The sequence below is a fragment of the Bos mutus genome, chromosome 4 (assembly GCF_027580195.1).
Source record: "Bos mutus isolate GX-2022 chromosome 4, NWIPB_WYAK_1.1, whole genome shotgun sequence".
NCBI lineage: Eukaryota > Metazoa > Chordata > Mammalia > Artiodactyla > Bovidae > Bos > Bos mutus.
The window spans coordinates 116,710,714-116,723,448 of record NC_091620.1 but is presented as its reverse complement, the minus strand read 5'-3'; positions in this window follow the sequence as shown (position 1 = coordinate 116,723,448).

Sequence of the window (12,735 nt, the reverse complement as noted above, 5' to 3'; positions counted from 1 at the left end):
TTCAGTTAAAATACAGATTTCCAAAGTCCTTAGGTCATCTTCTTTTCTCCCACTTTCTTTGGTGACATTTTGAATGCATTTAGGTTCACTTCTTGTAGAATCCATTCCATCCTAGAATACTGATATATATTTTTTTAATTTACATGTCATAAGTTTCACTCTTTGTGATGTACATCTCTATGTGCTTTGGCAAACACATAACCTTGTTTCTAATACTTCAGTACAATATAATTTTTTCTTTTACCCTAAACATTTCCCTGTGACTCTTTATTAAGTTAATCCATTTATATTTGTGACCAAAGTGCAAGTCTGTCTGCCCAATGATGAGCAGTGAAACAAAACAGAAAAATACCAGAAGGTTGGAGTTTGGAACATAGAAAGGTTTATTACAGGGTCATGCAATGAGATGAGTGGCTCATGCCTTAAAAGCCACAAACTCCCCTAAAACTTTTCACAAAACCCTTTTATAGTAAAGATGAGGGAGGGATGTGGTTACCTGTTGCAAATTTCTTGATGTCAGATCCTTTGTTCTTAAGGATGAGTTATGGTCAGGTAAGGATGTCTCTGTAAATCTCTACCAAACAAATGTTATTCTCTGTTCTGACAGGTTTCAAGGTACAACTTTCACCCTCCAGAGTCCTGGTCCTGGCTAAGAGGAGGCAGATGGCAGTTGGCAACACCCTCAGGGGCAGGTTCTCAGACCCTGACCCATTGTCATCTCTGAGTGAGCCAGGAGCTCAACCCAACTGGCCCTCAGGCTCTTCAGACCACCCAAATAGGGATGGGGGAGGAGTCAGGTCCCACAGACTGGGATCCAGGAAGACTGCAGCTGCCATTTTGCCGCAGAGACAGGGATGAAGGAGAGGTTCACTACTGCCTCAAATCCTGGGCTAATGCTAGTCAGTGACCTTTGTGAGGGCTCTGAAACTCTGCAGGACACAGGCCCCAGTCTGTTCTGTGGTCCTACCAGCTCACCCATTGGCCTAAGGTCAAGGAACAGGCTGGAGGGCCCCAGCAGAACCTTTCCACTGCTATTGGCTGAGTCACCTCGCTAACTATACCTCATTGACAGTTGGTCGCTTTTGGGTGGGGCCTACTGTGACATCAACCAATAACCAAGCAGGACCTTTTTCCTGTAATGGGTGCAGGGTAGGTACACACAGAAATGGCTGCATGCTAAAGGCTGCATTCACTATATTATACTTTCATCAAACATGAATCTGTTTTCTGCCTCTCTTATTTTGACTTTTTCTTATTGTCACACAAATGTAATTAAACAATAAGTAACTTTTTGGGTTTAGCTTTTTTCACTTAGGAAATGTGGTGAATATTCACCCATGTTGTTGCTTGTGTCAATAGCTATTTATTTCTGAATAGTATTCCATTGTGTGGATACATGAGAGTTTGTTAGACTATCCATCTATGAAGTATACCTTGGTTCTTGTGAATCAAACTTCTTTAAACATCTATGTTCATGCTTCTGATGAAACAAAAGTTTTCAGTTTTGGAGAGGGAAATGGTAATCCACTCCAGTATTGCTTGGGAAATCCCATGGACAGAGGAGTCTGGTGGGTTATAGCCCTGGGATTGCAAAGAGTCGAATGTGATTTAGCAACTTAACAACAAAAAAAAGTTTTCAATTGAATAGGTAAATATTAGAAAGAGAATTGCTGGGATTTATTGTAAGTACATGTTATACTTTATAATAAATTTTCAAATAGTCTTGCAAGGTATACCATTTTGCTTTCTTACTAGCAATGCATTAGATTTCCTCTTATTCCCACATAAAATTTGATTTTTCTATTAAATATTAAAACACTGAGAAACTAGTTTGTCAACATTATATATTTTTAAAATAATAGTATCACTTTGCATCTGTTAAATGCTTTATAAACACTTACTAATTTATGTTTCAGTTCTCTCTGAATATATAGACCCAATGAAATGTCATAGTTATTTTTATGATTGTGTGCTTAGTCAGTCATGTTTGACACTGCAACCAGAGCAGAGTTTGTAACCAAGCAGGTTACTCTGTCCATGGACTATTTTTCAGGCAATAATACTGGAGTGGGTTGCCATTTCTTCCTCCAGCAGATATTCCTGACTCAGAGATTGAACCTGTGTCTCTTATGTTTCTTACACTGCAGGTGGATTCTTTACCCACTGAGCCATGGGGGATACCCAGTTATTTATGTACTGATCAAAAGAATTGGAGTACATACAACTCAGTGTTAATCTAGGGTTTCTCTAATAGTTCAGTTGGTAAAGAAACCATCTGCAATGCAGGAGACCCAGGTTTTATTCCTGGGTCAGGAAGATCCACTGAAAAAGGGAAGGATACCCACTCCAGTATTCTTGGCTTCCCATGTGGCTCAGTTTATTAAGAATCTGCCTGCGATGAGGGAGACTGGGTTTGATCCCTAGGTTGGGAAGATGCTCTGGAGAAGGAAAAGGCTACCCACTTCAGCATTCTGGCCAGGAGAATTTCATGGACTGTATAATTCATGGGGTTGCAAACAGTGGGACACAACTGAGAGACTATAATTTTCACAATGTTAAACTTGAGTATTAATCTATAAATTTGATGCATGTTTTCAGATCATGATTTACTGATCTATAAATCAATCCCTTCAGTTAGTTCAGTTCCATCACTTAGTCATGTCAGACTGTTTGTGATCCCATTGACTGCAGCAAGCCAGGCTTACCTTTCCATCACCACATCCCAGAATTTACACAAACTCCTGCCCATTGAGTTGGTGATGCCATCCAACCATCTCATTCTCTGTCATCCCCTTCTCCTCCAGCCTTCAATTTTTCCTAACATCAGCATATTTTCCAATGAGTCAGTTTTTCACATTAGGTGGCCAAAGTATTGGAGTTTTGACTTCAGCATCAGTCATTCCAACGAATATTCAGGATTGATTTCCTTTAGGATCAACTGTCTGGATCTCCTTGAAGCTTATGAGACTCTCAAAAGTCTTCTCCAAAACCACACTTCAAAAGCATCAGTACTTCAGCGCTCAGCTTTCTTTCTAGTCCAGTTCTCACATCCATACATGACTACTAGAAAAGCCATAGTTTTGACTAGATGGGCCTTTGATGGCAAATTAATGTCTCTGCTTTTTAGTATGCTGTCTATAATGGTCATAGCTTTTCCTCCAAGGAGCAAGTGTCTTTTAATTTCATGGTTGCAGTCACCATCTGCAGTGAATTTGGAGCCCAGAAAAATAGTCTGTCACTCTTTCCATTGTTTCCCCATCTATTTGCCATGAAGTGATGGGACCAGATGTCATGATCTTAGTTTTCTGAATGTTGAGTTTTAAGTCAGCTTTTTCACTCTCCTCTTTCACTTTCATCAAGAGGCACTTTAGATCTTCTTCACTTTCTGCCATAAGGGTGGTGTCATCAGCATATCTGAAATTAATGATGTTACTATTGGTAATCTTGATTCCAGCTGTGCTTCATCCAGCCTGGAAATTTGCATGATGTACTCTGATAGAAGTTAAATAAGTAGGATGACAATTAGCAGTACAGCCTTGACAGACTCCTTTCTCGACTTGGAACCAGTTTGCAGTTCCATGTCCTGTTCTAACTGTTGCTTCTTGACCTGCATACAGATTTCTCAGGAGACAGGTAAGGTAGTCTAGCATTCCCATCTCTTTCAGAATTTTCCAGTTTATTGTGATCCATACAGTCAAAAGGCGGAGGCAATAAAGCAGAAATAGATGTCTTTCTGGAATTCTCTTGCCTTTTTGATAATCCAGTTGGCAATTTGATCTCTGGTTCCTTTGCGTTTTCTAAATACAGCTTGAACATCTGGAAGTTTATGGTTCATGTACTGTTGAAGCCTGGCTTGGAGAATTTTGAGCCTTATTTTGCTAGAATGTGGGATAAGTGCAATTGTGTGGTAGTTTAAACCTTCTTTGGCATTTCATTTTTGGGGGTTGGAATGACAACTGAACTTTTCCATCCTGTGGCCATTACTGAGTTTTCCAAATTTGCTGGTATATTAAATGCAGCAGTTTAACAGTATCATATTTTATGATTTGAAAGAGCTCAACTGGAATTCTATCACCTCCACTAGCTTTGTTCATAGTGGTGTTTCCTAAGGCCCACTTGACTTTGCATTCCAAAATGTCTGCCTCTAGTGATCACACCATCGTGGTTATCTGAGTCATGAAGATCTTTTTTGTACAGTTCTTCTGTGGATTCTTGCCACATCTTTTTAATATCTTCTGCTTCTGTTAGGTCCATAACGTTTTTGTCCTTTATTGTACCTATCTTTGCATGGAATGTTCCCCTTGTATCTCTAATTTTCCTGAAGAGATCTCTAGTCTTTCCCATTCTACTGTTTTCCTCTATTTATTTGTATTGATCACTGAGGAAGGTTTTCTTATCTCTCCTTCCTATTCTTTGCATCTCTGGATTCAGATGGATATATCTTTCTTTTTCTCTTTTGCCTTTAGCTTCTCTTCTTTTCTCATCTATTTGTAAGGCCTCCTCAGACAACTATTTTGCTTTTTTGCACTCCTTTTTCATGGGAATGGTCTTGATCCCTGTCTCCTGTACAGTGTCATGAACCTCCATCCATAGTTCTATAGGCACTCTGTCTATCAGATCTAATCCCTTGAACCTATTTGTCACTTGCATTGTATAATCCTAAGGGATTTGACTTAGGTCACACTTGAATAGTGTAGTGGTTTTCCCTACTTCAATTTAAGTCTTAATTTTGCAATAAGGAGTTCATGATCTGAGCCATAGTTAGCTCCAAGTCTGGTTTTTGCTGACTGTATGGAGCTTCTCCATCTTTGGTGGAAAAGGATATAATCAATCTAATTTCAGTATTGACCATCTGGTAATGTCTTTTGTTGTTGGAAGAGGGTGTTTTCTATGACCACTGTGTTATCTTGGCAAAAATCTGTTAGTACTGTCTTGCTTCATTTTGTGCCCAAGCCAAATTTGACTGTTACTGCAGGTATCTCTTGACTTCCTACTTTTGCATTCCAGTCCCCTATAATGAAATGAACATCTTCTTCTCTGGGAACCCCAAAATTACAACTCACTGTTGAACAGTTGTCAACAGGAGAATTTTAGATTCCACCAAAAAAAAAAAAAAAAAAAAAAAGAGCCCCACATCCAAGGGCAAAGGAGAAACCCCAGGAAAATGGTATGAGGGGTGAAATTGCATTTCGACTCCAACCCCAAACCCACCACAGATGCTCAGAGGGCTCAAACAAAATGTGGTGCACACTAGGAAACCATAAAAACTGAGCCAAATTTGCCTTTGAGTGTTTGAGTGTCTCCTGCAGAGTAATGGGTAAGCAGTGGCCTGCTGCAGGGACAGGGGATCTGGATACAGCAGACCTGGGTATGACATAAGCCCTCTTGGAGGAGGTTGCCATTAACCCCACCAAAGAACCACCAGAACTTACACTGGACTGGGAATCATTAAGAATAAATAATATATTGGTTTCTTTTATTTATTTTCTGGTTAGTTGGACAATATAGGCCATAAAGCATGACTAGATGCTTTGTAAGTTTGTACATAAGTTTGTAATGTAACTGTGTACTTTTATACACACATATGTACACACACATTTTTTATATATATATATATATATATATATATATATATACATACATATATACACACACACACATATATCCAAGTAACAAATCATCCTGAATTTAGATACACCAGAGATACCAGTTAGAGGGTAACTGTGAATAATTTTGTATGGTTTTTTGTAAAATTTAGAAACAAAATAGCCACAGAGCTTACTTGCTGTGGATAAATATACTTGGAGACTACATCTGGGTCCACCAGTCATAATACATTTATAACTGAAAGATCTAAGCAGACATGGCAGCTCCATGAAAAATAAGACAAATATCCAGTAAAAAACAAAAACAAAACTTCTGTGGCTTTAATGATCTTTTATAACACCTGCACATATTAATATCCTCCCCACCTACATAGTTCACTACAGCATTGTAAATTTTGTTTTTCCCTTGGTGAGAAAGTAGTATTCCAGTGAATTAGTTAGGGGTTTGTTAGCACTTAACCAACAAACCCTAAAACACAGTGACTTGATACAACAGAAATGTATTTGTTTTCTAGTTACATAATCAGGATTTCAGAGTAGTAAGAAGCTCTTCTTTGAGTGATAGATTAAGAACACAGACCTTTTACATTTAGGGACTCCAACACTTCCAACATATGACTTGCAAGGTCATGACAGAATCCTGCATCAGAATTGAGGAAGGAGAAGAGCTCAGAGAGGAATGGGTGGATGGGCAGGGTGAGCTTTGAAAGTGGTGCAAAATTAACTGCAGGCCTAAAATTTGTAGTCTACATGTATTTTTAGAAATGAAATAAGATGGGACATATATTTTCTCCCCTTGTAATCAATATAATTTTGATGGCAAATACTTTCCTAGAATATTATCAAGTTAACCTAGCATCTATAGGAATAGTAATAACCAGTACCCATCAGTCTGGTCCCAGACTTGAATTTGAATGGAGGTAGACCATGAAAAAAGAACCCTTGCTGTTTAGAATCCATTAGTGGCTAAATTTACTGGACCAAGTCAGCAAGGGATGCTGCCCTGAGTATGTTCTGATGTATGCTTCTCATATACCCTTGATTGATTGTTTGCCTGAACTTATCTTATTGGTTTCTTAAGGAAAAACTTTTAGTCATGAACTCTACTGGAGTTCTGTGTACACTCTAGAAATACTACACTGATTCAGTAACCATTAAACTAAAACCAATAAAATGTTCATCATTCTTTTTTTATCTGTATTTATATCCTGGTAAAGTAGAATTAAAACAAACAAACAAGCAAAAAACACCGTGGAAATACTCCATTTTCTGAGGAGAGTGTGAAAATGAATAAAGGAAAACTCATTTAAATACAGTAAGGAAGCCCAGTGTGTGTTGGGAGAGAAAGAGGCTCTCAATAATATACCACTCACCACAGCCTACAGAGTCCAGTAGGAAGAATGATTTCCTCTGACCCAATCAAAAGCCACCCAATGCCTGCAGCCAATGAAAATCCCTATAGTCGTCTCCAGTTTCTTCCTTTCCTTGATAAGAGCATGCCCCTCTCCTCTCTTCTCCAGACTTGTGTAGTATTCTGCATAGTTTGTTCAGAACTGAAATTATCAGGTATTCCAAAACAAACTCATTTTGTTGATAAAACAACCTGCTCCTTTGCTTTTTAGATTCAACAGAAGACAATACAGCACATTGAGTAAAGTAAGTACCTGGGCTAAGCTTAAGGAGTTTAAGTTTTCCAGTAGGTTGCTGAAATCTTTATATTAGAATTTCACATAAGGCTAACACAAAGAGGAGGAGCTACAAAGGTAATAATCATCGGTAAAATATGTAAAACTTGGAATAATGTATGCCAGTGTCTGTTGTCTCTCAACAGACTCAACTCTAGAGACTTATGTTCAGGTTATGAACATTTTTATCCAAATTAAGGGAATAATGAGCTCAGTCACTTAGTCCTTTACAGTATATATATACAGGGTCTTTGCGACCCTATATACTGTAGCCCACCAGGCTCCCTGTCTATGGGATTCTCTAGGCAAGAATACTGGGATGAGTTGCCATTTTCTTCTCCAAGGGGAAAAAAGACCAATAAGTTAACCTAGAATTAGTTATAACAAATCTTTCCCAAGTAATTAAGCCAAAGAAGAAATTTGAAAAACCCTCAAAATAGTTGAGAAAGATTTGATAGATCTGCCAGTGCCCTGAGTTCTCTGAGTAAGTAAAGTCCTCTTATTCAGGATCCACATTCACATGCTGCCTTGGTGCTGGTTAGATGACATTATACTTGTTTCAGATAACTGTCATACCCAAGTCTTCCTCAGTTTTTAGTGATCATTCACCTAGAACCAGACATCCTGGAATGGGAAGTCAAGTGGATATTAGGAAGCATCACTATGAAAAAAGCTGGTGGAGGTGATGGAATTCCAGTTGAACTATTTCAAATCCTAAAATATGATGCTGTTAAAGTTCTGCACTTAATATGCCAGCAAGTTTGGAAAACTCAGCAGTGGCTTCAGGACTGAAAAAGTTCAGTTTCATTCCAATCCCAAATAAAGGCAATGCCAAAGGATGTTCAAACTACCACACAATTGCACTCATCTCACACTCTAGCAAAGTAATCTCAAAATTCTGCAGCCAGGCTTCAACAGTACATGAACCATGAACTTCCAGATGTTAAAGCTGGATTTAAAAAAGGCAAAGGAGCCAGAGATCAAATTGCCAACATTCACTGAGTCATTGATAAACCAAGAGAGTTCCAGAAAAACATATATTTCTGCTTTATTGACTATGCCAAAGTCTTTGACTGTGTGGATCACAACAATCTGAAAAATTCTTAAATAGATGGGAATGCCAGACCACCTGACCTTCCTCTTGAAAAATCTGTATGCAGGTCAGGAAGCAACAGTTAGAACTGGACATGGAACAACAGACTGGTTTCAAATTGGGAAAGGAGTACGTCAAGGCTGAGTATTGTCACCCTGCTTATTTAACTTCTATGCAGAGTACATCATGTGAAATGCTGGACTGGATGAAGCACAAGGTGGAATCAATTTTGCTGGGAGAAATATCAATAACCTCAGATATGCAAATGACATCACCCTGATGGCAGAAAGTGAAGAGGAACTAAAGAGCCTCTTGATGAAAGTGAAAGAGAAAAGTGAAAAAGTTGGCTTGAAACTCAACATTCAGAAAACTAAGATCATGGCATCTGGTTCCATCACTTCATGGCAAAGAGATGGGGTAACAATGGAAACAGTGACATACTTTATTTTGGGGGGCTCCAAAATCACTGCAGATGGTGACTGCATACATGAAATAAAAAGATGCTTTCTCCTTGGAAGAAAATCTATGATCAACCTAGACAGCATGTTAGAAAGCAGAGACATTACTTTGTCAACAAAGGTCCATCTAGTCAAAGCTATGGTCTTTCCAGTAGTCATGTATGGATGTGAGAGTGGGACTATAAAGAAAGCTGAGTGCCAGAGAATTGATGCCTTTGAAAAGTGGTGTTGGAGAACACTCTTGAGAGTCCCTTGCACTGCAAGGAGATCGAACCAGTTCATCCTAAAGGAAATCTGTCCTGAATGTTCATTGGAAGGACTGATGCTGAGGCTGAAACTCCAAAAGTTTGGCCACTTGATGCGAAGTACTGACTCATTGGAAAAGATGCTGGTGCTGGGAAAAATTGAAGGCAGGAGGAGACGGGGACGACAGAGAATGAGATGGTTGTATGGCATCACTGACTCAATGGACATGAGTATGAGCAAGCTCTGGGAGTTGGTGATGGACAGGGAAGCCTGTCATGCTTCAGTCCATGAGGTTGCAAAGAGTCATACGCGACCGAGCTACTGAACTGATTGACTGGGCAATATCCCCAGGAGGAGGAAATGGCAGCCCATTCCAATATTCTTGCCTGGAAAATACCATGAACAGAAGAGTCTGTCAGGCTACTGTCCATGGGGTCCCAGATCAGACATGACTGAAGCGATTTAGCATGCATGCCATATCTATGTATAGGAATCTTCTAAGCTTCCCAAAATGGTCCCCAAGTAATCCTGATTTTAAATCAAAGCATTCTGGATGCTTGGGGGTGGTGCACTGGGATGACTCAGAGGGATGGTACAGGGAGGGAGAAGGGAGGAGGGTTCAGGATGGGGAACACGTGTATACCTGTGGCGGATTCATGTTGATATATGGCAAAACCAATACAATATTGTAAAGTTAAAAAATAAAATAAAAATCAAAGCATTGAATTGCCTGATCTCAGTAAAATGTCTGGAGCATGATCACACAGTTCTTATGTCAGCCCCTGAGCTTTGCGCTACCAGCATCTCTTGTAATAACAACTTTGCCACAAATTCTGAGATGACTGAGCAAGAATATATTGCCCCTGGCCTGGCTTTGATTCATGTACAGAGATGTACACAAGTGACAGGACTAACGAAGATCAGTTTCTGTATTAGACCTTCTGTCTTCTGATACCAGCCCACCAGTGTTCTGTTTCCTTTGTCTATGCTTGTATTAAGTGCCATGTGTAGGCTGGGTTCAAGAAGCTGCTTTCCTTATCATAATAGTTTCAAACTTCGTTACTTTTGCCACCCCTCTTCCCCACAATCCTGACCCTGGTGCACAAGCAAAGCTTCTCTAAAGAGACATGTTACTGCTGGGGATGTCCTCCTCTGTGGATTGCTTGAGCTGTCCTCTGCATCCTCCTCCACTGATATAGGGACTCTGGAGCTTATTATTCAGTCTATTCTCTATCCCATAGTCTGCGTGCGGGCCTGAACATCCTTGGCTGTTTAAGCCTGGTCTCTTCCCGAATGCTACCTCTTATTAGAAATAACAAGAAAAAACTAATCATAGGGCTAGTTCATGCTATAAATATTAAACAATTGGCTGAGAAGAAATTATTTATGAAATTTCATTAGTTTCAAAAATAGCATAATAGAAAAAAATCAAAAGAAAACAAAATGCAGAGAGGACTAAAACTATTTTTCTGGAATTGAAAAAAATTCAACATAGGAATGAAAAAAGGAAATGGGATAAATTCCCTAATCTTTGTTTTTAAAGTCAGAAAAAAAAGTACTTATATAGAACACCTCCAGAGCTACTCAACTCTCCTCAGGATTGATTCTATTATCCTTTTTAAACATTTTTAAATTGAAGTATAGGTGATTACAATGTTGTGTTAGTTTCAGATGTATAGCAAAGTGTCAATTACATATATGAGTATAATTATAACATATATATATATATTTTACATTCTCTTCCATTTTAGATTATAACAAGATATTGAGTATAGTTCCCTGTGCTATACAGTAGGTCCTTGTTGGCTATCTCTTTTATATATAGTAGTGCATATGTTTTAATCCCAAACGTCTAATTTATCCCCCATCTTCCCCTTTGGCAACCATAAACTTGTTTTTTGTATTTGAGTCTATTTATGTTTTGTAAATAAGTTCATATGTATCATATGAACATACTTTAGATTCCAAGTATAAGTATCATATGATGTTTGTCTTTCTTTCTCTGACTTACTTCCCTCTGTATTATAAGATCTAGATCCATTCCTGTTGCTGAATATGGCATTATTTTATTATTTTATTATGACTGTCACTCCATTATCCTTGTCACATTTTAAAGATGTGCACCTGGACCAGCACTGCCCATTCTCTTTATGGCAGTCAGGTTTGCATTCTGCTAATGGAGACAGCCTTGTCTAGAATACCTTCATTTCGGTAAATCCTTAAGCTACTTCAGGAAAAGATTTTCCAGAACTCTTTATGTTCACTCTTGCCATGACTTATTAGTTACAGAAAGAGTCAAATTAAATGGAAAGTCCAATTCATGTAGTATACCCTGACTTACTTCTGTAAGTTTTTACTTTTGTAGATTATTTTAATTGTCCTTGTAAATCATTCCAAGATGTACATATGTTTTCCAGTGAGGTAGATGGAATTAGTGCCTGTAAAAGGACTATGACTTTCAGATTCCATTTTGTTTTCCCATCAAATAATTACTAATGTAGAGCTTAGACCTTGACAGGATGGACAATAAGAGCTATTTGCTTAATTCACTTGAACAGGTAAAATCATTCTGGACAGATGTCACCTGTCTGTGTGGAGCAGCCCAGTTGCCAGTTCAAGCACATCTATGAAAACGACAGGTTCAGGACACTGTCTTTATGTAACATCGCTGCCCTTGGTTTCCCAGCCTGTTGTAGTCATTGTCCTTGCTCTTGTGATTGCATGACTTGGGGAACACCAAACTTTTTTTTCTTGGGCGGGGGCGGGGAGGGGGTGCGGATGGATAGGGGGAAATGTGTCCTTTGTTCCTCAGCTCCTGAACTGATATACTGGTTCACATTGGATAAGGAACTTGAACTTTTCTGTATTTTTATATCTTTATTTGCAAGAAGAAAAGATTCATCTTTGCCACTTGCTTTACAAGATATGACAGAAAAAATGAAATTTTAATATTGGTACTTTAATATTTTCCCCATGGGGGAAAATACATCCCTGCCAGCAATTCTTTGTCACCTTCTCGAACATCTAAAAATGAATTATAAGTACTTTAAAAGTGGTTATAAAAGTATTAGAATTCCTTAAATAATGCTGTGTATATGTACTACCACATCTTTATATTCTAATTTGTGAATAAAATGATTAGATATTCCAAAAACTCTAACAGTCATATCATGGAAAATATTACATTTGAATTTGATGTATCACTGCTATTGTCCTCATATGTTAGAATGTGGGATGGATTAATAAATTAATTTTAATGTTTGTCATAGGAAACCAGCACACATGGCCAGATCATCCTGAAGCACATTTAAGCACGCACAGTGTGCTTGAAGGCTCAGCCCACAAGTATCTGCTGTGCCATGTTCTGTCTCATTTACTGCACGTCTGCTTCAGAGGGCTGGGCATCCACAGTCAGGCTACCTGTGTTGATCTTCCACTGAACAGTTGGTTGGCACATTAACAATATGATTATGAACTCCAGGCAGCCTCCAGAGCCATCTCATTCCATGGTGTGATGTTTAAGAAGTTCATTTCCTTTCAGCCAAAATATTTCTCTTGTTCTTTTTTTCTTGAGAAACAGAGCCTTTTTCCATAGCTTTTACAATATGAGTAAAACCTTAAGGTGAGCTTGAAACCCCAAGTCAACA